This window comes from Schistocerca nitens, chromosome 5 (assembly GCF_023898315.1).
Source record: "Schistocerca nitens isolate TAMUIC-IGC-003100 chromosome 5, iqSchNite1.1, whole genome shotgun sequence".
Classification (NCBI taxonomy): domain Eukaryota; kingdom Metazoa; phylum Arthropoda; class Insecta; order Orthoptera; family Acrididae; genus Schistocerca; species Schistocerca nitens.
This window is the reverse complement of record NC_064618.1, coordinates 495,128,645-495,134,253: the sequence shown is the minus strand read 5'-3', so window position 1 is coordinate 495,134,253 and position 5,609 is coordinate 495,128,645. Positions and strand designations below refer to the sequence as shown.

Genomic DNA, 5,609 nt, shown 5'->3' with positions numbered 1-5,609 from the left:
AAGAGTTATGTGGATGGACGTAACAAAGCCTGTCGCGATGAAGTGATGATGGAGTGATTTGATTTAGAACGGGCTGATTGGTCCCCCTATTGTTGGAGCTGCCTGTTACTGACACAGGGTCTTCCATTAAGTGCCATGTTTGATTATCGGTACGATTAGCAGACTATGAGCGCGCTGCTTCATTATTTTATTGTGGAAACCGAGCACGGTGATGCAGCGGGTAAGATACTGCACTTGTCTCCAGAAGGACAGCGGTTTAGATCAGCAATCGATGCTAAAGTTTTCAGCCATCCATGCTTAAGTTTTCGGTACTTTCCATAGAAAAAGGAACTACACGGAAACTTGGCGTTTTTATCTGGTCGTGTACTCGATACTGACCAGCCACCGCGTCATCATGTACCAATGGCAACATTTGGATGTGATGTGGTGAGATACGGGATCAGCACAGCACCCTCCCACTCATTGTCAGCCAGTGGATACATATGGTGGGGGGGGGGGGGGGGGGGTCGCCGGCCGCTGGTGGCCGAGCGGTTCTAGGCGCGCAGTCCGGAACCGTGCGACTGCTACGGTCGCAGGTTCGAATCCTGCCTCGGGCATGGATGTGTGTGATGTCCTTAGGTTAGTTAGGTTTAAGTAGTTCTAAGTTCTAGGGGACTGATGACCACAGCAGTTGAGTCCCATAGTGCTCAGAGCCATTTGAATTTTTTTGGGGGGCGGGTTGCCCCCCCCCCCTTCCCCTCGCGTCGCTTGCGGAGCTGCCCGCAACACTCACCCTGACATTGATTGTCCTATTGACGATGTAATTAATCAATTTGCGAGGAAGAATAGGCGATAGAATTCATCATTTAAGGAAGAGAACCACAATTGTATCTTTTTTATATCATAAGATGGCATTGTCTTGTATACGTGTATAATCAGTTTAAATAAAACTTTCTTAAACTTTGCATGTGACTTGCTTGTTTTTTATTACGGTAAAGGTAGCACAAGATATCTTTAGCGCCCCCTCCTTGAGGTTTTTCTGTATCCGCCACTATTGTCAGCTTTGTGAACCTTGGAGCCGCTACTTCTCATTCAGTTAACTCCTCAGCTGGCTCCACAAGGCTGAGTGCAACCTATTCCAGTCCTCACACCAGTGAAAAGTTCCTGGCAGTACCGGGAACCGAACCCACGCCTCACATGCCACTGACAACTACGGAGGAGAGTAGTAGACGTAACTCACTTTAGGCTAACGCTACGATGGTTCTTTTGAACACGGTACGGTTCATTTTCTTGCTGAATCGGAGCTTCTGTTTCGTCTCTAATGAGTTCGTCGTCGAAGAGGTGTCAATCTCACCTCTCGGCTATCGTACAACAAGCGACAGGTTGACCGGGTTTGCTAGGTGTCCTGAATCCAGTGGGTGGTCTGAGTAACGAAATGCTTTACTACATAGTGGTATTGGAAGTTGTTTGCTCTTGCGTTCCTCCACTTTCGAACTGACTTCACCAGCCAGCTGTAGAGGGGTTACAGTTAAACGTGTACTCCGACTCACTACAGAGCTTGCCGTTTCTCACATGCACTAATCATTGCCAAATATGAAAGAAGCGATAAGTAATAGATAAAATAATTGAACCAACCGAGGATTCAACTAGACCTTTGGATTTAGAGTCTCACGTTTACAGACTCAGCCACTGAGCCACACTCACACAATATGCGGAATGCTTCACAATTTTGCGTGTCATCCTAGCGCAGGGCCCATGCTACTCTCCTGTGTATTGGTCCAATCATGGGATATGCGATGTGTGATCAAAAAGTAACGGGAATCTTTTAATCTCGCGGGGTTTATACATCCGATTTTCAATTTTTTTTATCTTGTTGGTACACATGCTCATGATGAATGTTTGTATTTTGAGCTGTTTTTAATATTTAGTTTACTGTTGACAGTCGAAAAATTTATTCGTCTTTTCGAGGGCTCGACCAATTTTAGTTTCGAAAAAGATGGATCGAAGAATCTGCATTAAATGTTGCTCGGAAAATGGAATAAAGTGCAGCACCGTATTCGAAATGTTGACTGCAGCTTTTAGCGAATCTAGTGTGAGTAAGACAAGAGCGAACGAGTAGTATAAACGTTTCAAGGAGGGTCGAGAAGACGCTGAAGAGGACGACCGCCCTGGACGCCCTAGCACATCAATTACTGACGATAATGTGGAACAAGTAAAGCAAACGGTTCTAGAAAAACGCCGAATCACCATGAAAGAGTTTGCTGATGATGTCGGCACATCCTTCTGCTCATGCCAAGCAATTTTTTCGGATGTTTTGGGCATGGAACGTGTAGCAGCACGGTTTGTTCCGAAAGTGTTGAATTTCGACCAAAAGCGACATCGCGTAAACATCGCTCAGTAATTGCTGAATGAAGTCGACAACGATATAGAACTTCTGAAGAAGGTTATAACAGTTGACGAAACATGGATATACGGATATAACGTCGAAACAAAGGTCCAGTCGTCCCAATGTAAACGGTATGAAGCGTCAAGACTGAAAAATGTTTGACAAGCTAGATCACATGGGACAGTGTTGTTGTTTTTTGGGGGAGGAGACCAGTCAGGGCGCTACAGTCTGGAACCGCGCGACCGCTACGGTCGCAGGTTCGAATCCTGCCTCGGGCATGGATGTGTGTGTTGTCCTTAGGTTAGTTAGGTTTAAGTAGTTCTACGTTCTAGGGGACTTATGACCTCAGCAGTTGAGTCCCATAGTGCTCAGAGCCATTTGAACCATTTTTTTTTTTAGACCAGACAGCGGGGTCATCGGTCTCATCGGATCAGGGAAGGACGGGGAAGGAAGTCGGCCGTGCCCTTTCAAAGGAACCATCCCGGCATTTTCCAGGGGCGATTTAGGGAAATCACGGAAAACCAACATCAGGATGGCCGGACGCGGGATTGAACCGTCGTCCTCCCGAATGCGAGTCCAGAGTGCTAGCCACTGCGCCACCTCGCTCGGTTTGGAACAGTGCGTCATGAGTTCTTGCCTTATGGTCGTGCCGTCAATAAGGAATACTACCTGGAAGTTATGCGCCATTTGCGTGAAGAAAACCAGAGGAAACGACCAGTGCTGTGGTAAAACCACTAGTGGAAATTGCATCGTGGTAATGCTACCGCTCACACCTCAATGCTTGTCCGTGATTGCCGCGCGGGATTAGCGGAGCGGTCTAAGGCGCTGAAAAAAAATGGTTCAAATGGCTCTGAGCACTATGGGACTTAACTTCTAAGGTCATCAGTCCCCTAGAACTTAGAACTACTTAAACCTTACTAACCTAGGACATCACACACATCCATGCCCGATGCAGGATTCGAACCTGCGACCGTAGCGGTCGCGCGGTTCCAGACTGTAGCGCCTAGAACAGCTCGGTCAACCCGGCCGGCAAGGCGCTGCACTCACGGGCTGTGCGGCTGGTCCCAGCGGAGGTTCGAGTCCTCCCTCGGGCATGGGTGTGTGTGTGTGTGTGTTTGTCCTTAGGATAATTTAAGTGAAGTAGTGCGTAAGCTTAGGGACTGATGACCTTAGCAGTTAAGTCCCATAAGATTTCACACACATTTTTTTGTCCGTGATAAATTTGGCAAAAAACAAAACCGTTATGTTGCCTCAGCCACAGTATTTGCTGAACGCAGCCCCCTGCGACTTCTTTCTATTCCTGTGGCTGAAGAAGACCATGAAAGGACATCGTTTGCCACCATTGATGAGATAAAACTAGAATCGCTTAAACAGCTTAATACCATAACAAAAAGTAAGTTCCAGAAGTGATTCCAAGATCGAAAAAAGCGCCGGCACAAGTGTATAATATCTCAGGGGGATTACGATGAAGAAGACAAAGACAATGTTGAGGAATAAATAAAGATCCTTTAAGAAAAACAAGAATTCCCGTTACTTTCTGATCACACCTCGTGTATCACCGAAGTTTGCCGCTGGTTGTCGAGCAGACTAGCGAAATCGGAGTGGAATAATTCTCCTGCTTGCACTCAACAGACACGTTCATAACTCAGCTCCAGCAAACCACTGGTGTTAAATCTCTGGTGCAGACATTTCTGAGCCCCTTTAAATGGAGCGGCGGCAGCAGCAGCGGCAGGCCGGGGACAGGAGTCAGCGTTGGCGGCTGTCGGCTGGCGGCCCGTGAGTCAGGCCATCCCGTCCCTGCCGTACATGGAGAGCGCGCGGGCCCGGCGCGCCATTGGCTGGCCCACTTCCCGCGGCCTTCTGGCTCGCCCACGGAAGGCCTCCTCCTCACCCAGTCTGCGGCCAGCCGCCCAGCATCCACACGACGATATTCCACTGGCAGCTCTCTTCTTCGAGCAAGGAAGTCACCGTCACAAACAACATCAGCACCATCATCACAGCCGTTCACGGACCCAGCAAATTATACGCCGATCGTGCAATCCGCCTCAATCGAGTGCCGCTTTGAAGCCTCTTCAAGTTCCTTTGGAACACTAACTTCTGAGAAGCAACAGGAAGCCACTGATTTCTAATTATTGAGCTTGCACTAGCACTCGCAGGTCTTCGTAATGTTACGGATGAATTGCTGTCTGTCATCAGCACTATGTGTCCTACCCACCGTAGTCCTCTCATCTCCATACTTTACATAAAATTAGGCCGATCCATTAATTCTCACACGTACCAATTCCCAAATGTTTCTAGTGACTCTCATTCTTGGCTGGTCCATACTCACACTACATGCTAAATGCTTTTACAAATACGTAAATTGCCAATTAATTCCTTTTCCGGTGCAGTTTCTCGTAACAACCCACACAGAAAACATTATGATCCTCAAACCTCCCACGAGAGAACGAAGGAACCTTTTAAAGTCACAAACAGCCTCCCAGGGCCGCTCTCAAAGTGATCAGGGCAACCATATGGGGCTCCGCAACACAACGTGACATGGACTCGACTAATGTCTGAAGCAGTGCTGGAGGGAACTGACACCATGAATCCTGCAGGGCTGTCCATAAATCCGTAAGAGTACGAGGGGGCGGAGATCTCTTCTGAACAGCACGTTGCAAGGCATCCTAGATATGCTCAATAATGTTCATGTCTTGGGAGTTTGGAGACCACCAGAAGTGTTTTAACTCAGAAGAGTGTTTCTGGAGCCATTCTGTAGCAATTCTGGATGTGTGGGGTTTAACATTGTCCTGCTGGAATTGCCCAAGTCCCTCGGAATGCACAACGGACATGAATGAAGGCAGGTGATCAGACAGGGTACTTCCGTGCGTGTCACCTGTCAGAGTCGTATCTAGACGTATCGGGGGTTCCATATCACTGCAACTGCACAGGCCCCACTCCATTACAGAGCCTCCACCAGCAACAGACCCCGGCTGACATGCAGAGTCCATGGATTCATGAGGTTGCCTCCACACCTGTACACGTCCACTCGCTCGATACAATTTTAAACGAGACTCATCCAACCAGACAACATGTTTCCAGTCATCAACAGTCCATTGTCAGTGTTGACGGGCCCAGGTGAGGCGTAAAGCTTTGCGTCGTGAAGTCATCAAGGGTACGCGAGTGGGCCTTCGGCTCCGAAAGCCCATATCGATGATGTTTCGTTGAATGATTCGTACGCTGACACTTGTTGATGGCCCAGCAT

At 48.2% G+C, this 5,609-nt stretch overlaps 1 non-coding gene across 1 annotated transcript; it reads right to left on the bottom strand.

The window, feature by feature from the left end:
* Nucleotides 1-1,684: 1,684 nt before the first annotated feature.
* LOC126261393 (U6 spliceosomal RNA) lies at nucleotides 1,685-1,787 on the bottom strand. The gene has a single exon (XR_007546699.1). It is a non-coding gene; the product is annotated as a U6 spliceosomal RNA (small nuclear RNA).
* Nucleotides 1,788-5,609: the final 3,822 nt, after the last annotated feature.